This window comes from Paroedura picta, chromosome 1 (assembly GCF_049243985.1).
Source record: "Paroedura picta isolate Pp20150507F chromosome 1, Ppicta_v3.0, whole genome shotgun sequence".
NCBI lineage: Eukaryota > Metazoa > Chordata > Lepidosauria > Squamata > Gekkonidae > Paroedura > Paroedura picta.
In genome coordinates this window covers 49,445,897-49,470,563 of record NC_135369.1, presented here as the reverse complement: position 1 = coordinate 49,470,563, position 24,667 = coordinate 49,445,897, and the positions used below count along the sequence as shown (strand labels likewise).

Genomic DNA, 24,667 nt, shown 5'->3' with positions numbered 1-24,667 from the left:
CTGACTGTGAATTTTTTTTCCTGATATCTAGCCTATATCGTTGTACTTGAAGTTTAAACCCATTACTGCGTGTCCTCTCCTCTGCAGCCAATGGAAACAGCATCCTGCCCTCCTCCAAGTGACAGCCTTTCAAATACTTAAAGAGGGCTATCATGTCCCCTTCTCCTCCTTTTCTCCAGGCTGAACATTCCAAAGTCCCTCAATCTATCCTCATAGGGCTTGGTCCCTTGGCCCCAGATCATCTTTGTCACTCTCCTCTGTACCCTTCCAATTTTATCTACGTCCTTCTTGAAGTGAGGCCTCCAGAACTGCACACAGTACTCCAGGTGTGGTCTGACCAGTGCCGAATACAATGGGACTATGACATCTTGTGATTTTGATGTGATGCCCCTGTTGATACAGCCCAAAATTGCATTTGCCTTTTTTACCGCTGCATCACACTGCCTGCTCATGTTTAGTTTACAATCCACAAGTACCCCAAGGTCTCGTTCACACACAGTGCTACCTAGAAGATGTTGCATTCCATACTGAATCACACTGATAACTGCACTTTCAATACACCTCCATTTACAGCCATTTAATTTGTTACAAAGCCATTTACTTTCAACTTCTTTTCAGGAAAAGCCCCTCCTGCATCCTGTACATGAAAATAGTAAATTAGCTATAGCTAGAGATGCCAGCCTCCAGGTGGGACCTGAGGATCTCCTGTAATTACAGCTCATCTTCAGGCAACAAAGATCAGTTCCCCTGGATAAAATGGTCACTTAGAAGGTTGACTGTACGGCATTAGACCTCATTGAAAGCCCTTACTCTCCCCAAACCACACCCTGTGCAGGCTCCACGCCAAAGTCTCCAGGTTTTTCCCAACTCAGAGCTCACAACCCCATATCACTCTCCCCACAGCACAGTGCTGCAAAACTAATGTAAAGCTACTATAAATCATACTCCTGAAAAACTCAGAAGAGGAGGCCATCCAACTGCTGATAAACTACCAAACGAGTGCCATGGGGCTTAATTCCTCTCCAAATTTCCCCATCTGAAGGCTGACAATCATGTTAGTGTTTCCCCATGTACAAACTACCTACAAATTAAAAAATATTAGAAAGAAAGACCATGCACCAGCTTTACACCCAGTACAAGTTTTACACTAAACTTCGATTGGCAGTCTGAAGTGGTGCAGTCTATTTTGTCACCTCACCACTCCACTATTTCATACTCTTGCATGTGAAAGCCAATCCTGAATTGAAGCTATTCCACACCATGAGAGTAAACACCAAGGGAAAATGGAAGGTCATAGTGTATTGCAGGTGTAATGGTTACAAGTTTTCTCAATCGTCTTGGGAAGATGAGCTGAGAAATTCCAAGTTCTGAAAATAGCCATCTTCTCAAAGTCTGTTAAAATTAGTATTTTGTCTTTTAGAGGTGATTGGGAACAAATTAACCTAATCAAAGGAACAGAAAAGGAGGGTACTCTAAATTGCTGGTAGAAGAAGGAAGGAAACTGTGGAGGATTAGCTCATTTCTTGTTGAACATTGCTTATATAATATCCTTTAAGATGCAAGTTTAATTGCCAGAAAGGAGAGACCCTTTTCTCTGTTCAGCTGAATGAACCAAGGGGAGGAAGTTTTTACATGCTCATTTGTAGGAAACATGGAAAGTAGTCTGCAGTCAGGAAACATGGCGGGAAGTGGCTTGCACACTATGTGGTTCCAATAATTTGAGGTCAAGGTGAATGGAATTAGGGCTCCCATATGTACCTGATTAGCCTGATATTTTGTTGCCCTAGGCACTGTCATTGTTGCTATCTGCCCTGTCATTTTTAATACAGCCCTTCCTTTAAAATCTTCAAGTTCTTTCCTTCTCCATTTTATCCTTACAGCAATCCTATGAGGTAGGTTATGCTTGGAAAGAATGAGTGATCCAAAGTTGCCCGATTATCTTTACAACAGATTATGGTTTTGTACCTGGGTCATCCAAGTCCCAGTACATTTTGGAAAGCAGAGGACATATGGAGGAATATGAGTCTCAATGTGTAGTGAATAAATTTCTCTGCCAGGACCTCAAAGATCCAGCTTCACATCTCTACTCTGCCATGAAACTTGTTTGGTAATATTGGATCTCTGTGTGTGTGTGTGTTTCATGTACATTATAGCATTGCAAAAATAAAATGAGAATAATATATAAACATGTATATGTTCTCCTAAGACTCAAGGAGGCTTATAAGCAACAGGAAAATAAAACAATAATATGCTGTCCTGAGTTTAAGGAAAATGCACTAGACAAACAATAAACTGGTCTAGTCAGGGAATGTGCTTGGCAAAGGCTCACCAAAACAACATTCAGTCACACCACAATCAGAAGGGATGTTACTACATTAAGAGATGTGCTAGGATTTTTTAAAAACGTACACTTCTGCATTGCTGTGGGATCACGCCACAATAATAAAACATTTATTTAGATCTCTTTTTGGGATTCTTTGTATGATGGTCTGTCTTTACGTTTGGGTAGATTTGCGGTAGGCTGGCAAGGAAGCCTGACAAGGAAGCCTTGACATGAGACAACCATCCTGTCTTCAACACCACTCTTGAGACCACCTCCATCATTTCAGGTTAGGCATGGTGGGCAGTACACCAACAGAACCTCATAGTCATGACACAATCTCAACACTATGCATGCAGCCTCAAATTTGGATGTGTCCTGGACCTAGACTACAATGACATCACCTCCCTGCCCTTCCAGTCTGTGCTGATTAAATCCTGGATGGCTGCAGTTTTTCTTGTGATTGACCTGGCGTATACCAATATGGTCCCTATTTGTATGTGTAAAGTGTTGAAGGGTTTATTCAAGCCTCCAAATCTGTGCATGGCCTCTTTTTGCAATGATTCTTCACCATCTGCTCTTTTTTCTCATAATAACAGTGTGCAGAATGAGTCCTTTAGCAGTCATGTTAGCTTACAATAGGAAAGAAAATGTACAACTGGGTAAGCGATGAGGTCAGCATTTCAGCTAGAGGAGGATATAGTGAATAATATGTGTGTACACATATCTGGAAGCATGAGGGGGACTGGCTTGGTGCCCAAGAGATCCAGCTGTGCCTGCTACACCATTCCAGTCTCTGGATCAGGACAGGAGAAAAAAATCTTTTGTACCTTCCAATATTGCAGCTGTCAGACAAAAGTCCAGGCTTCCTGAGAGAGTGGTGAAACTTCATCTGTCAGGAAGAAATAAAATCAGAAAAAAGCAGTTAGTGGAGGAGATGTGGAAAACTTCATTCCCTCCCTTTGGGTGTTTTTATTCCTCTTCCCCTAGAAAACTTGTGATTATTTGAGTAATTGCACAGAGCAGAATATCTGTTCATGTATATGCAATGGATCATAATTCCATATACGTGTGTTAAAGTTGAGCATCTGACCCATTCCGCACAAGGAATTTGCCTCTCATTGCTTGCGGGTTTTAGTGTGGTTTCCTCATGACATCGGCAGCAACTCGTGGTCCACGTAGCTATGGGAACGCAAAGTGACATTCCCTCAGTTCAAATAAAATGTTCTCTTCAGTGTGCACAGTAATATTGGGATCAGGCAACAACCCAATCTAAAACACATTCCTGTGTGCTTTCTGGCAGTTGGGTATGAATGGGGAAAGAGGGTGTGTGTGTGTGATGAAGTAGCCCTTGCTTAGCGTCTGTGCTCTGTGTTTTAAATCTTCATTATGAACACACAACAATTGGGGTCCAATCGGAGAACACAATGGGGAAAAAACCCTCCTTGCCCTGATTTGAGACTCTTCTGGGGAACACCCCCTAAATTAAAAAGAGCACACTGAAACGTCCTACAGCTCCAAACTCCTTTAGAATGACTCTGGCAGAGCCTAACAAACTTATTTTAAACATATTTAGCCAGATCCAGAAAGTTCATGGAACATTTGACTTCTTCTTTCCGCTTTAAAAAGGCTTCCTATGCGGCAAAGGGAACAGCTACTTGAGAAAGGCAAGTCCCAAACTGCTTTGGGCACACAGGATTAGCTTCCAACTCTTTTAGTCTAGGACCCTAATATTAAAAGCAGCGGCTGCTTACAGCTACCTAGGGAGAAAACAGGCCATATATAATACCAGTTGCACATTTGGCTTAAGCTGCCTATGAAAGAATGAAAAATGTGCTCATCCAGCATTGGAAAAGCACAGAGATGCCACTCAAAGACTGCAGCTGGGTTCAGTTTTTTATCTAGAAGATTGGGTTCCTGGATCATTTTAAAAATTGTACCATGTTTGTGTGCATTTATTGGCTGGACCCCCCCCCCCAAAAAAAGCTGCTAGCTCCCAATAACCAAAGGGACTTACTTGTGTTTCTAAAACCACATTCCCACCTCCATCCCCCACCACTCCTCTAATCCCCACATGGCAAACCACTTCTGAAATGCAAGGATTTAGAAGAGCAGTCTGTAATGTGGCCTGGGGATCTGCTGTTGTAAATGAAAAGACAAAAAATCCAACTGGACATGCTTAACACTTTGCATTGTTTGTACTGTTAGTATAGAGCTGCTTTCAGTATTTTCTATGCACTGCCTTTAAAAAAAGTTATGTCCACAGAATGAGCAGCCATGAAATTTGCTTCCCCATTCCCTGACAGAAAGACCTCTATTCCACCTACTAGCTGCCCAGAGTATGTATGAGGAGAAAGAACATTATTTATTATAAGCAGGGAACTCCCAAGGACTTGCAGGAGTCCTTTCCCATGTATCCACCATCCCCTCACTATTTCCTCTTTCTCTCCTCCATCATCTTCAGTTCAAGCTGGTTGCTGAGGCACTATGGGAGAGAATGGAGGAGAAGGTGATGGTGGCCGTTTCCAGTCTGAGGTCCTAATCCAATTGCATTACCACTGATCTCCAGATTATATAAATCAGTTTCCCTTAGGGCTGCCAGCTCTAGATTTGGAAATACCCATTGACTTTGAGGGTAGAGGCAACAGTGGGTGGAATTTGGGGTGGGGAAGGATCTTAGTTGAGTTTAATGCTATGGAGTCCACCCTCCAAAGCAGCCATTTACTCCAGGGGAACTGATCTCTTTAGTCTGGAGATGAGCTATAATTCCAAGTGATGTCCCTTCTGGAGACTGGCATCCCTAGTTTCCCTGGAAAAAAAAAAACCTTTGGAAGGTGAATTATAAGACACTGTACCCTGCTGAGGTCCTCCCCACCTCCAAAATCTCCAGGTATTCCCCCACCCAGAGCTGCCAACCCTAATCAAGTGAGTAGCAGCCCTAAAAATGTGGGAACCACTGTGCTAAACCAATATAGCTCTACAGTGCGATAGGGACACCATTGCAATGATTTGACTCCAGGCATCTCAATGGTGCCACTGTATCATTGAAGTGCTATATTGGCTTAGCACTATAGCATTCAACTATTCAAAAAAACTCCGAGAAAGATTGGGCAGAAAAAAAGAGTGGTGTTGGAAGGAGCAGCATGGCTCATTTGCAGAAGGAAATTTGCTTTATGAAACCCCTGTCTCTGTGCCACATAATTCAAAATTGGTCCAGCAATGAATAATTGATCCTTCAAAGCACCTATCTTGAGGTATTAGGTTGAGATGGGGCATGGAGCCAGAAATTCTGGAGGGAGGGTTTTTGTTGTAAGAAGTTTTATTGATGTGGAACATATTTTCTGGCATGCCCCTTGGAATGGAAATGGGTATGGACATGACTTCCATAGTCCTGCCCCAGGGAACATGCCAGAGGAGGCAGGGAGGCAGCCAAGGACAAGCCTGAGACCCTGGAGAGCCACTCTGTCATGAACTCCATTCGAAGTGGATAGTACTGACAATGGTGTACTGATGGTTTGATTCTGCATAAGATAGCTTCATGCATTCTCTATACCCTCTCATGCCAAAAAATGATAACAGTGTGGCAAGCATCTATTCCTGTCCCCATGGAAATGGAGACCAAAGGGCCAAAACCAGAATAGGGTGTTCTGAAATGATCACTGTTGAAAAACAGGAACCCCTCCCCCTCTTTTCATGAGCTTGGTAGTGGTGCTGGTCATCTAGTGCTTTGAAATCTTATAATATGCACAGACATGAGCTGAGCAAATATCAATTCCATAGTCTTCTATTGAAACAATTTAGAATGATCCGATCTCTCACAGGCCCAGGTGCCTCTTGTATGCTGGCTGGAGCTGTCACTTGCCCTAACAATAAAAGAAAACAGTGCCAGGTCTGCTGTTTTTGTGCAGACGTTGATTTTGTCAGCAGGGAATAGGTTAAGGGAAGGATTTTAATGACTGAAAAGAAGGCATGCAAATCATGCTATGACTTTGATATGTGAATGGAAATGGAGGGGGGGAATGGGGCCAAGGTGCACACAGCAATGCTTTGTCCATGACACTGTTCATTGAAGCACTAGTTATAACCAGGTGACGAAAAACAAATGCTATTCACAATTAGGGGAGTGCTGTGTTTTTTTATGCTTTATTTCTGCTGGGGGTAAATGCATGAAGCTAGTTTCAATATGGATTAATATTCATTCTTCGGTAATTGATCTGCATGGTCAGAGCAGCACAAAGTTGCCCTGGCACAGCTAATCCTTCAAGAGTTCAGCTTCAGAAATTGTGGATTGTTCAGCAACATGGGGCCGAATCTAATGAACCATGATGGAATGAATTTGTGGAACTGATCTCACCTCCCTCTCTTCCTCTGTAGCCTCTGTGGGCACTTCTACAGAAAACTCTCTGAGATGCCCTGAGCAATACACAGACTTTGACACCAGAACTGTACATAATGGGAGCATGACTATGTGTGATCCTCCTAATTTACACGGTCGCTGTTTTGTGTGAAGGGGTCAATGCACATATTTTGCATGCATACACTGCTTCCATACCATTTTTAAAGGAAATGTGCAAAGCAAGCACGTGGAAGAATAAATGTGTTGTCCAACTCACACAAAAAGGTGACTGTGAATAACGGGAGCTTTGTGCATAGTGTACACTCCCATCACATCCAGTTGGGAGTGCCAGAATTAAAATTCTGAAAAAAGACTAAGCTGCAGAGCTCAAGAACAGCCATTAAAAGGCACCAAGATCTTCACGAATATTGTGGCACACAGCATCAATGACTGTAGCCTGAGGGGAGAATTGCTAGACATCATCCCCATACATGTATTGTGCAATAAGCAGGGAGTAGAATTCTGGCAATTTCCCTTTCCTGCTTCAGCAGCCTGCACTGGGGTGATCTACAGGCAACCAGATGCAGACTATTCTTGCTTTCTCAGATATAGACTAGTCTACAACATTGCGTTAGTTTAGAGTCGCCTAGTGGAGGCAGGGATCTCTTGCTGCCAGGTCCCACCTCCCAGGGAGATCCATCCAACCTGCAGACAGGTATGTATGTCACTGCCCACATGATCCAGAAATAATATCATCACATGCAGGACATCAGGGCAAGAAGCCAAATTTTCCATATCATGTGGGCAATGGCATGGACACAGCACTATATGTCTGATGTACCTCCCTGTTGCTCCTAGTAATTCCCACCATCCCTGGCCACTTGCCAGGAGGGACTTGACAAGCCAATGTTAGTCTGCTGTAACACTATGCATTCAGTGGTATTTCTCACTGTGACTCGTCCATAAACAAAGTGTCCCATACAGTTCTCCACTTAATAGCATCTCTTCATGAATCTGAGCAAGAACCTACATGATTCTTCTTCATTTTCGGAAGATGCCAGATACAGCCCTAGATAGCTATCAACAGAGATTTTACAGCACTGGTTTCTGACCAAAAAATCTCTCCAGAACCCGCTGGTTCTGAAAGTAATATGAATAGGAGCTCACTACCTAAGCAGCAAGATCAGCATGTGACAATATAACCTTTCTCCTCACATCGAATTATTGGCATTCATGACACTTCTTTCATTGAAATAACGCTATACTGGGGGAAAGAGAATATTTGAATTCCCTGGGCAATTCCGCACAATGGGCCATTTCGCTAAGTCTGAGTGCTATTGAAAAGTGCTGGAAGCAAAAGCGGCAGGTCTTGTAACGTACACAGCCAGTTCAATCGAAAAAAAGGCTCTCCCACTAGCTCTGCTCTCGTAATGCACAAGTTTCTGGTCTCGCCGAAATTGCAACAAAGAAGGCGATAAATTTCCGCACTTCCTCCCTCCCCTGGCCGTCAATCAAAGAGGGCAGCCAATTAACTGTTGTGTTCGTGTTTCCCTTTAAAAACGTTTTTTTAAAAACACAAAAAGACCAGTAGCAATGCATATTCATTCATTCGATGTATCAGAAAGAACTTTTTTGCTGGCTTAGGAGCTGGCACTTATTCGTTTACACATTCTGAAATTTAAAAAAAATCCCTCCCCCAGTGCTATTTCTGGCCGAAATTAGTGCAGTGTCGAACAGGGGGCTGTATTGTGCTTGGAAACTTTACAGACAATTGCTTGTGGAGGGATTTCAGCCACAGAAGCATCACTGATTCGTTGCTTTGGTCGATTTAAGGGGAAAAAATGGCGATTGGGACGCTGGAAGCTCTGGTGCGAGAGATTAGGGAGGGACATGCTTGCTACCACTGTTTTGAAAACGAACATCTCATTTTCGGATGTGTTGCAGGTTGTTCTCAAGAGTCAAGTGGTTTTTTTTAGGGGGAATCCACTTTTATGGATTCCCCGAAAATTGCTACAACAAAGCGATTTTTGCGGGAGTGTTGCAGGAGTGTTGCAGATTGTGTACGACGTTGTGAATAACGCAAAGTAAATAGCGTTACACAATGGTAACACTTCGGCAACATTAGCACTGTGTGGAATGGACCCCTTTGTTCATGATCTGCTCCATCATCCAAGATTAAACCAATTTGTGGTGTGTTTGATTCCATTCTTTTCCTGAATGTGCTGTTATATCAATTACCAATATATAGATGATCCATTCCATTGTGATGACATTACAATAGCCAATATATTCAAATGAACAGCCATGTTGGACTGAAGTAGCACAATAAAATCAGAGTCCAGTAGTACCTTTAAGACCAACAAAGATTTATTCAATGCGTGAGCTTTTGAGTGCAAGCACTCTTTGTCAGACTAAGAACTGACCATCATAACAGTATGAATATATAACCAAAAGTTAATCCTGTTACATTCGCAAATGGAATGATAATAATAATAATTATTAGCATTTGTATCATATACACTTTAGAGTATTCTAACAGTTTCATATCCATGATCTCCATAATTTTTATAACAACCTGATATGTAGTTTGAAATGCCAGCCTCCAGGTGGGACTTGGATCCCCTGGAATTACAGCTCATCTTCAGTCTACATCGATCCATTGCCCTGGAGAAAATGGATGCTTTGGAGGGTGGACTTTATGGCCCTGTATCTCACTGAGGTCCCTACCTTTCCAAGGCTCCACCCCTAAATCTCCAGGAGTTTTACACCCTGGATCTGACAACCTTGCCCCCCCCCCCATACTCTGCCGGTGGCCAAGAGGAACTTAGCAACACCATAGGTTTTATTATTATTCCCATATTATCTATGAGAAGTTGGAATGGAGAGTGGCTTACTTCAGACCACCTACTAAGTAAGCTCATGGCAAAAAGTATGATTTTAACTGGGGACTTCCTGGTTCACAGATCAGGCTCTTAGCCACTATGACTTTCTTGTACTGAGCAGGTTTTGTGCTGTTCTGAACACTTAAGCTGTTAATGACATCCCAACACGTCTATCATAATGCATATATATTTGGATGAGATTATACCAAAATAACAAAGTAAGCAAATGAGGATAATCAAATGAAGCTGCAGTGATTTACAAAGAACACATTTGAAGGGCAAATACTAATTAAAAGACTAGCATTCCCTTTGATTTTTTAAAGGACTGCATGCTTCACCATGATGATTGATGATGATGATGATGATAGAGCTTGCATGACACTAGGACAGCAACAATGCGCCACACACAGGAAGGCCAGCAGGATTAGTCAAGAGACTAATAGCAAAGATGTTATTGCCAATGCTGAAAATTCTGAGATGTATAAAAGTGAATGGTGGTAAGTAGAAGGGTGTCTATATGTGTGCGGGTGATTGGGAATCCTGTCCCCAAAGTCAGTGGCTTGTTTCTGGCCCTTGTTAGTATGCACCAAAACTCTTGCACCATCCCTATGAACTGGGCACGTGGATATTGCATGCATAGGAAACAGCAGAGATGATGGAAGGTAGACCAGAAAAGCCCATTTCTTCCTACCTCCCTTCTTTTCTCACCAGTTCCTTTTTATACATCTGGTGCCTGCCCTTTGTGCATAGACCTGTCTGCTGCATGGGGGGGGGGGACATACCATACCTTTTATTTTCCCCCTGGTACATGTAAACTAGTTCTTCTTCAGAATTTTGACTATTTTCCTGTGAGCAAGAGAGAAAGCTTAAACTCATTTTTGGAGAATTCAGTCCCACTGAGTTAAATTAGACCTATTCCCCAGCCATATGCTTAGAATTGGGAGTCTCTGTGCACACATGTATGCTTTTGTGTTCTTGATTCAAATGGCAAGCGCAAGGCGCAATGGAAAAAAGTAAATCATATGCAATGGCAGAATATATCCAATAATGTGTCTGAGGCTGGGGATTTTATTGGGCTGGTTTGAGTCATGTTCTCAGTCCACACATAAAGAAGAAAATGAATGACGGGTGAATGGGAAAGGATTGGCATAATTGGAATCTTGCTATTTTACACTTACTTGCACATCTGGAAGAAGTATAGAAGACAGAAACAGAGAAGAAAGAACTGGTGGATTTGACTCACTGGGGGAGAGGGAATGAGAGACCACTGGAATCTGGACAACACATGTTCTGTTTCTAAAGTTACAGGAAAGCATCACTAAGCAAAGATCAGCAACATATTCTTCATATGACAAACTAGATATGCTTCTATTCATTGTTAAGCCTTTTTTCCTCCTCCAGTTCAGAGCCAACTTGATGTAGGGTTGCCAGGTCCCCCCAGGCCACCGGTGGGGGATGGGGGGGCAGAGTCATCCGATCCAAGGTAGGAAACTCCTGGAGATTTGAGGATGGAACCTGGAGAGGACAAGGATGTTAGCAAGGTACAATGTCATAGAATCCACCCTCCAGGTAAACTGATCTCTGTAGTATGGAGATGAAGTATAATTCCAGGGCAGATCCCTAACTTGATGGCACTTGCGACACACACAAACACAGTTCGGTTCTGGAATCTTTAGCTCCTGCTTCACTTAGCTCACCGTGCTAAGTAAGGGCACTTCCTCCAAACCATTCATCAGGGGGAATGTTTTAAGAGCGGTCAAGGCATTTTGATACTGCTGTTTCTGTCCTCCTGCCTTATTTCATTTTTTTGTTTTTTGCTATTGTTCTTGGAAGACTGGGAAAAACTGATTGGGGAAACCAGTTTACAGTACATCAGCTTGCTTTTCAGCATGAGTCCTTTGTGTACTTTCCTTGATATTATGAACATAGCTCTTTTTCTTCCCATTCCCCAGAAAAGTTTTGCAATCATATTTCAGTGGCTCATGGATACAGCATATGCAGCCTGCTACTCTTTTACACCAATAATGCACTGCAAAGGTACGTTCACACCACAAAGTAAATAATCAGGTCTGAGTGCCCTTGGAATGGGGGATTTGCCATTGCCTACAAATCAATATGAACATATCTGATGAAAGAGATTATGTATTACACTACACAGTAGCTCCGTATGCCACATGCAGAGCCTTGCACTCTGCAAATGCCAACAGGCTGGAGGTCCCTGACCTGCAGGATGTTCGTCTGACCTTGACCAGGGCTAGGGCCTTTTCAGCCCTGGCCCCTGTCTGGTGGAATGAGCTCCTGGGAGAGCTGGGGGCCCTGATGGAGCTGTCAAAGTTCCGCAGGCACTGCACAATGGAGCTCGTTCACCAGGCATTTTGTTGAGGCCAGGCAGATTAGAAGATCTTTCCCTTTTTCCAAATGTCAGCTGGAACAACTTCCTGGAGATAGCATCCAGGGATGGATGGATGGATAGGTTTGATGTTGAGGGGATGGTGTGGGGGTGGGGTTTGGATATGTTTTTTATGGATTTTACTACTGTTTTGCTTTTGTTCTAAGCTGCCACAAGCTAGCTGGTCTGGGAGCGGAAGATAATAAATATATAAATATATAAATATATAAATATATAAATATATAAATATATAAATATATAAATATATAAATATATAAATATATAAATATATAAATATATAAATATATAAATATATAAATATATAAATGGCCCCTCCTCGTTTTCTAACTGGAACAGCAACCCCCTGAAGCACTGGGTACATGGCCATTGAGTCGGTGGGGATAGGTTTTTAGTTTGCCGCCAGGTTGCAGTAGGTTTTTTATGTTGAATTGTTATTGTTGGCTTTTACTGTGTAACCCACCATGAGACAGCTTGCTGTTAGTGACAGGCAAGAGATTGACAAAGAAGAAGAAGAAGAAGAAGAAGAAGAAGAAGAAGAAGAAGAAGAAGAAGAAGAAGAAGAAGAAGAAGAAGAAGAAGAAGAAGAAGAAGAAATGCCAAAGCAAGAAACACAGATGCAGAATAACAACCCCAAACTGGGGTCAAACAAACTGAGAAATCAACCAAAGACACATGAGAATAAAAAGGATACCCAGAGTTAATGCTGAAGGAACTAGGAGGGTGTCTCAGAAGAGGCAGCATGATTAGAAAAGGCCCTGTCTCTGTCACTACCTGCCTTGTTTTTAAAGATGAGGAGACTCAGAGATGGCTGTCTGATGATGATCTGAGTACACTGGAAGATTTGTGTAGAAGAAGGCAGTCCTTCAGCTGCTGTGGACCTAGGCCATTGAGCACTTTACAGGTTAAAACCAACCAATGTAGATCTTTCAAAACAGGCATAAAATGTTTGTTGTAATGCATCCCTGTAAACAGGGATGTAATGCATCCCTGTAAACCATTTACACAGCATTTGATACTAAAGGCAGTCTATATTACACTGTTCTTCAGTCCTTGATGTGACTAGAGTGTGGACATCACAACTAGGTTATTCAGATAAATAAAATATAGATGTGCTAATACCAGAGAACAAAGAATGGCTTTTGTTTTGATGTGATTTTTTTACAATCAAGTCATACAGAAGACTTGCTTGTTTCAGTGATACAAAAAGCCTTTTAGAACACTTTAAGAAAGGAATTCAGTGGAACAGGGAAAGGAGAAAGGATGTTGTACAGGAAACTGAAGGTTTCTGAGTAACTGAGTAAATTTGGACCCCAGATGCTTGGATGCCAAGAGAGAGTTTCTCACAGGACTGGGGATTTCAAGAGACTTTGGACCTCCTGTACCTGTATGTTTCTGATAGCCTCTTCAAATGGCAGTGCCAAGGAGTTCATGGTGAATCATAGTCTCAGAGTTCCAATCTTGATCTTGCAAGTCCTTTGCAAGGAAAAGCCAGTAACACCAGGACTCATTGTGCAGGGAGGCATTGTAAAGGGTATTAATGGCTGTGCAAGTTTATGATACCGAGAAGCCAAGAGCATCATGAGAGGGAGGGAAGAAAATCCTGGAGCCCCTTGCCAAGTGACTGAAGATGTAAAATTCCCCTGATCACAAGCTGGAATTCCTCAACATCCAGCTAGTCACCCATTAAAAGCTTAGGGGTCAGGAGCAGCTTAAGCTGCCTTTATTCACCCCAAAGGAGTTTCCTCACCCACCGTTCTTGCCTGGAAGAACATTCAGCCACTTATGCAGTTAGGAACAAAGAATAAGGTAACCCTGTGAGTGAGACAGGAACATTAAAGATAACTAGAATCTGTTGAATAGTACCATAAGCCAATTCTGCATACCACAGTTGTATTGTTGCTAATGTCATTATTTTGTCATCCTGGATTTACTTAGTGCCCACTTACACCATCAGAATCCACTGCACAGTGTAATTATGTTCAATTTTCAATGTAAAAAGCTGAATTAGGTCTCAGGTTACACTGCAACAACAACAGAAAAAGAGAAGCCATTCTTATAAATTTCTCAACTGAATCGTAGGCAATTACAGTTTCCAAGAGGGGCTCTAGACAATTTTATTACAAAGTCTTAGAAGTTGCTAGTAGTAATTTCAATTTTGGAAGGCCTGAGAAGTTATAATATGTTATATGAATAATAAACACATGGACTGTTTCTGTACAAGGGAATCTGCCCCGGGACAGCCTCTGGTTGCTGATGGATTTTAGAGCCCCTCTACTTATTATTGACGTCACCTGGATCCCAAGGCTGTCCAGGGGCTGGCTTGCATTTTGGCCAGATTTGCCTCAGGATGAGGGAACTCAAAAAAGTGGATTTACCACTTTTATTTTGCATCCCATCAGTGAGCAACCAGTGAACAACCAGAGGCCAGCCCATATAGAGGGGAAAATGCACAATAGTCTCTGCAGCATTGTCCCACCCTTGCATCCGTCCTTGTTCTCACCCTCCCCTCTCCATTTCCTGCCCCAAGTAATTTTGTTGTTGTTGTTGTTAAAAATGGTGCAGTCCGCATTGCAGTGTCACTGCAAAGCTACCTTGTCAAGGGTAAAATAAAACCTCCTGCAAAATGTCCATGATATTTTTGGGTTCAGGCAGGCAAAACACAGCCCCGTTTCTGTTTTCTGAAGGTGGGGAATGAGCTGGGAAAGGGGGCTGGGGTGATCAAGCAGCCTTCTCCTGATTATACAGGGGTCTGAACACTTTGTTTTTAAGCCAACCATTTATACAAAATGACTTTTTGGGCTTCAGTTACGATGTCCAGCCTTCTCACAACTCAGGCAGGCAAAACACAGTCCCATTTCTGTTTTCTGTTTTCTGAGCTGGGAAAGAGGGGGGTGATCGAGCAGAGTTCTCCCAATCATACAGGGATTTGAGTACTTTGTTTTTCAGCCAACCATTTACACAGAATGACTTTTTGGGTTCCAGGGACCATGTTCAGCATCTCAGAAATTCACCCAGACATGAAGTCCAAAATAATACAAATCCCAAAGGGGGGAGGGGATGCTGTATCATTCTGCCATTTCTCCTTAGCAATGTGGCAGTGTTGATTTTTTATTAAAAATGCATCTGTATTGTGGCATTACTACATAGCAGTGCAGAAGTGCCTTTGTAAAAAACATAAATTTGGGGGCTCAGGGGGGAAGAAAGTTTCAGTCCATGAGAGAACTGCTGTGCTGTGATTGGTGACTTACTGTGATTGACAAACCAAGGAGCGGAGGGAGAAGTTCACTCTCCTTTCCTTTGAATCCTCATCAGGAGGCAAAAAGCCACAATGGGGCAGAGGGGAAAAGCAAGGGGGGCCTCCTGTGAAGACAGCTGCAAATGTGAGGTTTACCATCCTACGTTTGCAAGCAGGAGGCCATGTGCATTTTACCCCTCTGTGCAAAAATGGTCATGGTTTGATTTAAACCATCTGAAGAATAAAGTGCCCCAACAAAAGATGGCAATATTGTGTATGGGAGATGTTTGAAAAAGTCTAAAACTAATCTGCTACTGTCTAGTTAGTGGGAGTTCCAAATTTGAATCTCTGCTCTGCCATGACAGCTGCCTGAGAGACCTTGGACTGAGTGATCTGGAGGAGAGAGAGGTCATCAGGAAAGAATGCTACACAGTCCAAAGCAGCTATTTCCTCCAGGGAGAGCTGATCTCTGTTGTCTGCCCCTAAAATCTCCCAGAATTTTCTGAGGCAGTGTTGGGATCCCTAAAAGACCAATCAGTCTGATTTGAACTCAGTGCTCCCATGGCCATACCAAGGATTATACATAACATAAATGTTGAAGTAACATTAACTGATATTACAGGAATGCCAAAACATCTCAAGGAAGAACTGTGTTTAACACTGAATATATATATGACCCTTGACATGTTTTCTGATGTTAATCATCTTTGAACCCCTCTTGTAGTATTAATGTTTGATGCCTCATCACTGTTATGCAAAGAAGAAAACAGTGAAGAGGTATTTCTTAATATTTCTGTGGGTTTGGCAAGACAGACTCCAAGTTATTTGAAAACAACAGCTCTTTATTCATTCAACACAAACTCCAACACTGAACAAAGAAACCGGGCCCACATACAATTTATATATATTTTGGGATGCTGAGAGCTCTGATTGGCCCTTAACAGGGGCCCCAGATTGGTCCATTATTAATGTCTAGTTAGATCGAGATTGGTTGGCCTTCAGGCCATCATTTGCATACTGTGCAGAATGTCCACATAGATTAAAGTTTGCCCTACGAAAATCCAACATGCATGTCTAGCTACAAGCTTCCTTGCCCCCCCTCTCAAAAGGAATGGGGGGAACCTTTCTTTAAGTATTTGAAAGGTTGTCACTTGGAGGAGGGCAGGATGCTGTTTCCGTTGGCTGCAGAGGAAAGGACGCGCAGTAATAGGTTTAAACTACAAGTACAATGATATAGGCTAGATATCAGGAAAAAAAATTTCACAGTCAGAGTGGTTCAGCAGTGGAATAGGCTGCCTAAGGAGGTGGTGAGCTCCCCCTCACTGGCAGTCTTCAAGCAAAGATTGGATACACACTTTTCTTGGATGCTTTAGGACGCTTTGGGCTGATCCTGCGTTGAGCAGGGGGGTTGGACTAGATGGCCTGTGTGGCTCCTTCCAACTCTATGATTCTATGATTCTAGATAACATTTCTAATGCCAGAGGTGCATTCTGGTCAACAGCTGCTTTAAGCCTCATGTACGAAAACACTCTAGAAAGAAGCAGGGACATTCACAAAGCCAGATTGAAATTTAGTTTGTTGTCATACATATCTTTCTCTCCTGAATGGCAAATGTGTCTCTCTCAAAACAAAGCACTCTTCTTTGTTTTAATGTTTGTCAGGAAGGATTGACTGTATTGTTTTTCTCAGTGTTTTCCTTGTAAAACAATGGGGCAGACTGCCCAACTTGGTGGGTCAAGCAAATAATGAAATAGCTCTTTCGGATTGCCAGACTAAGAACACAGCACCTGGTCAATATTTGTGTTAAAGGTGTTGGCTTGAATAACATGCATCCTTTGCTGTGGTGTCAAGCCCCATTTTGTCGCTTAAAACTCCACCCCTAGCCTTTCTAGTACCTTAAAGCTACAGAGATGATTGCTTAGGTATAGGGATGTCAGCCTCCAGGTGGGTCCTGGAAATCCCTTGGAACCACACGTAATCTCCAGAGATTTAGGGTTGCCAGCTCTGGGTTGGGAAATGCCTGGAGATTTGGGGGAGGGGGGGCAGGAAGGATGGGTTTTGGAAAGGGGAGGGACCTCAGCAGGATACAAAGCCATCGAGTCTACCCTTCAAAGCAGCCATTTTCTCCAGGGGAACTGATGTTGGTTGTCTGGAAATCAATTATAATAGCAGGAAATCTCCAGGTGCCACCAGAAGATTGGCAACCCTACAGAGATCAGTTCTCCTGAGAAAATGGCTGCTTTGGAGGGTGGACTCTGTGCCATAGTACCACATTGAGGCTCCTGTCTTCCCTTAGCTCCACCCCCAAATCTCCAGGAGTTTCTCAACCTAGAACTGGCAATGCTAACCAGTGGCCAGGGAGGATCTGGATCTATGCTTGCCTCCCTGAGTTTTTTGTTTGGGGCCTAATTACCAGAAGTAAGGCAGGCAAGAGGAAGATCATGATTCCCACCCTCAGTCTACCCATTTCTGATGAATAGCTAACTTTCACATTGAGCTTCTTCCGGAACCAAATGAGGGCAGCTGGGTACAAACACCTGGTCCTGCCTCCATTTTTTGGCTCAGAGGGTTCCATCTCTAGGCCTAGGCCATATCATGTAGTAGTAGATGCTGTTACTTTAACATTGGCAAGCGAACAAGGAGACAGCTAGGTGATCTTGGGCCAGTCACAGTTCTTTCAGAGCTCTCTCAGCCCCACATATCTCACAGAGTATCTGTTGTGGGAAGAGGAAGGGTAGGTGATTGTATACTGCTTTGGAATTCTTTCAAGTAATAAAAAGCAGGATACAAATAAACAGCTCCAGTTCTCTATGTACGGTTGCCAGCTGTGGATTGGGAAATACCTGGAGACTTGGGGGTCAGAGCTGGGAGTGGGGAAAATTTGGGATGGGGAGAGACCTCAGTGGAGTACAATGCTATGGAGTCCACTCTCCAAAGCAGCCATTTTCTCCAGGGGAAACTATGTTGCCTGGCAAAGAGCTGTAAAACTGGAGGAGCCCCAGGTCCCACCTGTGGACTGGCATCCCTATATCTGTGTAATGATTGGTGACTTCTGTTTCAATGTATCTGGAGAAATGTGAGTGCACATGAATGCTTATGCACAGATTAAACCTTTGCTGGACTTAAAGGTGCCTCTGGACTCAAACTTTGATCTGATGCTTGAGACCAACACAGCTACCCACCTTTTAATTGCCTTTTTTACCTCTCTTCTTCTTTTCATGTTCTGTTGTTAATATATAATATTGATATTATAAATAAAATACTTCCTTAAAAGATTTCAGCAAGTGAACTGTTCTGTTATGCTGAGGGATCTCTACAGAACACCTAGAATCTAAATACAGGGGTCATGAATTGTTTGCAATTATTGTATTGTATCAGATCACAAGCCTCTTGTGGCACAGAGTGGTAAGGCCGCCAACAGGCTGTCTGAAGCTCTGACTATGAGGCTGGGAGTTCGATCCCAGCAGTCGGCTCAAGGTCGACTCAGCCTTCCATCCTTCTGAGGTCGGTAAAATGAGGACCCAGCTTGCTGGGGGGTAAACGTTAATGACTGGGGAAGGCACTGGCAAACCACCCCGTATTGAGTCTGCCATGAAAACGCTGCAGGGCGTCACCCCAAGGGTCAGACATGACTCGGTGCTTGCACAGGGGATACCTTTACCTTTTTTTTATCGGATACTAAAACAATTAAATTTTGTGAAAGTATCAAACAACAGATTTGGACATGCCAGTGATCCTCAGGTACCTTTAATGCTCACTGGCAGCAACACAAGAAGAAATCCAGTTCTGCTTTCATGAACACATGAGGCTGCCTCATACTGAATCAAGCCATTTGTCTATCAGTGTCAACATCGTTCACTCTGACTGGCAGTAGCTCTCATGGATTTCCAGGAGAGGCCTTTCACATTACTTACTACCTGATCCTTTTAAGTGGAGATGCTGGGGATTGAACTGGGGACCTTCTGCACTGAGTCTTGGCCTCTCTTTCATGCTTTCCTCCCTTTTTATTTGGCATTTTACAACAGAAAGCTGACAGTTTGGCCAGGTTTTGCTGTGGTTTTATGAGAACACGGGTGTTACAGCACTGAAATAAGAACGGGACTCAATAAAAAGAGGCCATGGCAAGCAAAAGGCTGCATAGGAGAAGGGAGAGGTGCTCTTTAGCCCTTGTATCCAGGAGATTAATATCTTGCTTTCTTTAAGACTAAAGTTAATTGTGTCCAGATGCTTTGACATCTCTTCCTCACTATCAGATCTGTCAATGAAACAGTGCACTGGCAACAGATTTGGGGGTGGGAGGGTTGGATTTGGTTTGCACTAGCAGAGCTCTTCAAGGATTACAGTCACCACATGGAATTTTTATTGCTCAATTAGTCTCACTGATTTCACAATGGCATTATTCCTGGAGTAAAGAAACTCCACAGATTCTTGCCCCTCATACACAAATTGCTGTGAAATAAGGACAGAACCAATGGTAATTTAAAGCATGCCCTCTTGTATTACTTAATACTATGTCCCTGCCGTTGGACCTAAAGAACCTGCAAACAACACTTTAGGTATTCTCTCAGCCTCCTGTTCTTTTCTTCACCCCTCCCCCTCCCTGAATTAAACAATGTGGTTTTAATAGTTTCTGTGTAGTTTCTAGCACTGGGGCACGTGAATATTAAGTCAGCTGTACTTGCTCTGGATTATGACAGCCTCTGTCTAGTGCATGCTAGGAAAGAGTCACACATCACATTAATCAGATGTCTATGACTCACCAAAGACTTTTTTTTTTGCCGTCTTTTCATAAGCATGTTATCCGCTAGACTGGAAGCCTGTGGGTCTCTCCCAGCCCTGCCAGTAGCACTATCCAAATGAACTCACTGCCCAGGATAAAAGTAATGCCAGAGACGCTTGCATGACTTCTTCCAACTAGCTTCCCACCCTTCCCTTGGCGGAGACACTGTCCCAAACAAGTCAGTCTACAGTGGCTTCCAAGATGTCCTCTCACCACATACCCAATCTGCTTTTCCTACCTCTATAGCATACTAACAAGAGCTCCATCACTCATTTATCCATTGCTCGCTTGTCATGTGCCATAGTTGCAAAGATCCACAAATGGTTTCTGTCTCTGATTTGGGAACTTCCTGGAGCTATGGGAATGGAGCCTGGGAAGGGCAAAGTTCAGGGAGGGGAGGGTCCTCAGTAGTGTATAATGCCATAAAATCCAGCCTCTAAAATAGCCATTTTCTCCAGAGGGACTGATCTCTGTTTAATTAGAATTAATTAATTAGAATTCTTGAAGATCCCCAGGCCCCACTTGAAGGTTGGCAAGCCCTATCCAAACAATGTGGCAGTGGTCATCTCCACTGCTTGATTCGGGGGGAGATTTTAACACAGAAATTTCTGCTCTGCTGGAATACCAGTGCCCCCAGGCCACCAAACCAGAGCAGAACAACCCCAAGTTGGCAATGTACTATAACAAGTACAACAGCTACTGAACGGGGAGAATAGACAACTCTAACTACAACAATAGTGCCCCCCAGGACAAACACTGAAATAAAAAACTGTAAAAATCAATTTTTATAAGGAACACAACCCCAAGAAGAAAAGCCAAACAATGCTGCCCTCAGATAAAAGAAGAAAGAAATACTAGGAGAAAGAAACAGTGAATCACAAAGCACCCCAAAACCCACCCCACCCACGGAAACCAAAAGAATAGTTTGCAAGAACTGGTTAAGAAGAAGAAGAAAAGTGAAGGCAAGAGGGGGAAAAATATCAGAGTCTCTCAGTCAAAACATTGAGGGCCATTTCGCACGGCTTCAAAGTAGCAGGATGGTTGCCAATTGGAAATGCTACAAATTTGCCATAACCCACGACGTCGTACACAATCTGCAACAGTCCTGCAACCGACCCGCAAAAAGCGCTTCGTTGTAGCGCTTCTAGGGGAATCCAGAAAAGTGGATTCACCCTCCGGATAGCGATACACTCCTGCAACCAATCTGCAACAGTAGCGCCACAGACTTAGAATCATAGAATCATAGAGTTGGAAGGGGCCATACAGGCCATCTAGTCCAACCCCCTGCTCAACGCAGGATTAGCCCTAAGCATCCTAAAGCATCCAAGAAAAGTGTGTATCCAACCTTTGCTTGAAGACTTCCAGTGAGGGGGCGCTCACCACCTCCTTAGGCAGCCTATTCCACTGCTGAACTACTCTGACTGAGAAAAACTTTTTCCTGATATCTAGCCTATATCGTTGTACTTGAAGTTTAAACCCATTACTGCGTGTCCTTTCCTCTGCAGCCAGCAGAAACAGCATCCTGCCCTCCTCCAAGTGACAACCTTTCAAATAATTAAAGAGGGCTATCATGTCCCCTCTCAACCTCCTTTTCTCCAGGCTGAACATTCCCAAGTCCCTCAACCTATCTTCATAGGGCTTGGTCCCTTGGCTCCAGATCATCTTCGTCGCTCTCCTCTGTACCCTTTCAATTTTATCGATGTCCTTCTTGAAGTGAGGCCTCCAGAACTGCACACAGTACTCCAGGTGTGGTCTGACCAGTGCCGTATACAATGGGACTATGACATCTTGTGATTTTGATGTGATGCCTCTGTTGATACAGCCCAAAATGGCATTTGCCTTTTTTACCGCTGCATCACACTGCCTGCTCATGTTTAGTTTACAATCCACAAGTACCCCAAGGTCTCGTTCACACACAGTGCTACCTAGAAGCGTATCCCCCATCCAGTAGGCATGCTTTTCATTTTTCTGACCCAGATGCAGAACTTTACACTTATCTTTATTAAATTGCATCTTGTTCTCATTTGCCCATTTTTCCATTGTGTTCAGATCTCGTTGAACTCTGTCTCTATCTTCCGGAGTATTTGCCAGTCCTCCCAATTTGGTGTCATCAGCAAACTTGATGAGTAGTCCCTCCACCCCCTCATCTAGATCATTAATAAATATGTTAAAAAGTACCGGGCCGAGCACCGAACCCTGAGGTACCCCGCTACTCACCTCTCTCCAGTCTGATGAAACACCATTGACAACAACTCTTTGAGTGCGGTTCTCTAACCAATTCCCTATCCACCTAACGATCTGAAAATCCAGATTGCAGTCCTTCAACTTATCCATCAGAACATCATGGGGAACCTTGTCAAAAGCTTTACTAAAATCCAAGTAAATGACATCAACCAAATTTCCCCGATCCAGCAAACCTGTTACGTGGTCAAAAAAGGAAACTAGGTTGGTCTGGCAGGACCTGTTGGAGACAAATCCATGCTGACTTCCTTGGATCACCAAATTGTCCTCCAAATGTTTGCAGATCGCTCCCTTTAATATCTGCTCCATTATCTTCCCCACAACAGAGGTCAGACTCACTGGTCTGTAGTTTCCCGGGTCATCCTTCCTCCCTTTTTTGAAGATCGGAATAACGTTTGCTCTTTTCCAGTCCTCCGGGACATCTCCAGTCCTTAAAGAGGTTCCGAAGATGATGGACAAGGGCTGTGCAAGTTCTCTGGAAAGTTCTTTGAGTACTCTCGGGTGCATTTCATCTGGACCAGGGGATTTGAACTCATCCAGTGCAGCTAAATGCCTCTCGACCACCTCTCTATCCATGTTAACCTGCCATCCAGACACTATCCTTTGGCTACAGCCATCTCTAGATGTGCCTAAACACTTTGACCTGTGGGAAAAAACAGATGTAAAATAGGCACTAAGCCTTTCTGCTTTCTCTGCATCTTCCGTTAGAGTTTGTCCATCCGCACCCAACAGCGGGCCTATTGCCTCCTTTACTTTACGTTTGCTCCTCACGTAACTGAAAAATCTTTTCTTGTTACAATGGGCTTCCCTGGCCAATCTTAGCTCACTCTCAGCTTTGGCCTTTCTGATGATTGATCTACAGTGCCTAGTAACCTGTAGGTACTCTTCTTTAGAGCTCTGTCCTTCCCTCCATTTCCTGAACATTTTCCTTTTCTTTCTTAGTTCCTCTTGAAGTTCTCTGTTCATCCAAATAGGCTTCTTAGAGCTCCTGCAGTGTTTTCGTATTTCTGGAATAGTCATTGATTGAGCATGCAATAGCTCTTGTTTGAGTAGCGCCCACCCTTCACATGCTCCCTTCCCTTCCAGCATTCTCGTCCATGGTATGACACTCATCATGTCTCTGAGTTTATTAAAGTTTGCCCTACGAAAATCCAACATCCGCGTCTGGCTACAAGCTTCCTTGGCTCCCCATCTCAAAAGGAATTCTATGAGGACATGGTCACTTCCCCCTAGGGTCCCCACCTCCTTCACCTCATCCACCAACTCTTGCCTGTTGGTCAGTATTAAGTCCAGTATGGCTGAACCTCTTGTGGGTTCATCTATCATTTGATAAATGAAATTATCAGCCAGGCAGGTCAGAAACTTGCATGACTGAGGACGCTTCGCAGAGTTTGTTTCCCAGCACACATCTGGGAAATTGAAGTCACCCATGATGACAAGGTCCTGCCGTTTGGATATTTTCTCAAGCTGCTCACAAAGTGCAGCATCCACATCCTCTCGTTGGTCAGGCGGTCGGTAGCAGACACCAACCACCACACTGTTTGTTTTCCCCTCGCTTATTTTCACCCAGATGCTTTCCACTGTAGATATGCTCTCCTTCACTAGAATTTCCTGACAGGTAAGCCCTTTCCTCACATACAGTGCCACTCCTCCACCTCTTCGATCTATTCTGTTTTTTCTGAACAGTTCATATCCATCCACCATTACATTCCAGTCATGAGAATCATTCCACCAAGTTTCTGTGATGCCTACTAGATCATACCTTTCCATCAGCATGAGAAGTTCCAGCTCTTCCTTTTTATTGCCCATGCTTCGGGCATTAGTATAAAGACATCTGAATCCTTTTACTTTTGGTTCCCTATGAGCTGGCCTTGCCGGTTGGGCTGCCTCCGATAGTTTTCCTTCCATACACTCCCTATGTTGATCGTCTCCTTCCCCTAGTGGCTTTAGTTTAAAGCTCTCCTGATGAATCTCCCCAGGTTCCTGCCAAACACATTCTTCCCCAGTTTCGATAAGTGCAGTCCATCAGGTGCTAGTAGGCCTTCCTCAAGAAAGTCTATCCCATGGTCCCAGAAACCAAATCTCTCCTGCCGGCACCAACTACGCAGCCAGTGATTCACCTCCATTATCTTCCTCTCCCGACGCATTCCTCTTCCCTTGACAGGCAAGATTGAAGAGAATACCACTTGTGCCCCCATTTGCTTGAGCTTCCTCCCCAGATCTTGATAGTCTTTTTTAATAGGAGCGATGGTATTCAGGGACATGTCATTCGTTCCCACATGGACTTGTGCATTACCATTGTTGCGGTTTCTTCAAAGTCCCTCCTCCCGAGCCTTTCCTCCTAACTTCCGGCGAACTGTCCGCCATTTTTTTTCTCCGAGCGAGCGGGGATCTACGAGGCAACGAGACAGCGACTGGCTTTCAAGCACGATCACTTTCTGAAATTCTGCCCGGACACCACAA

At 43.6% G+C, this 24,667-nt stretch overlaps 1 long non-coding RNA gene across 2 annotated transcripts in view; it reads right to left on the bottom strand.

Moving 5' to 3' along the window:
- Window positions 1-9,058: 9,058 nt before the first annotated feature.
- Window positions 9,059-24,667, bottom strand: part of LOC143836674 (uncharacterized) — a 47,504-nt gene continuing 31,895 nt past the window's right edge. For both annotated transcript variants that reach the window (XR_013230698.1, XR_013230671.1), the window contains exon 4: window positions 9,059-11,053. This is a non-coding gene — a long non-coding RNA (uncharacterized LOC143836674). The remainder of the gene's footprint in view (window positions 11,054-24,667) is intronic.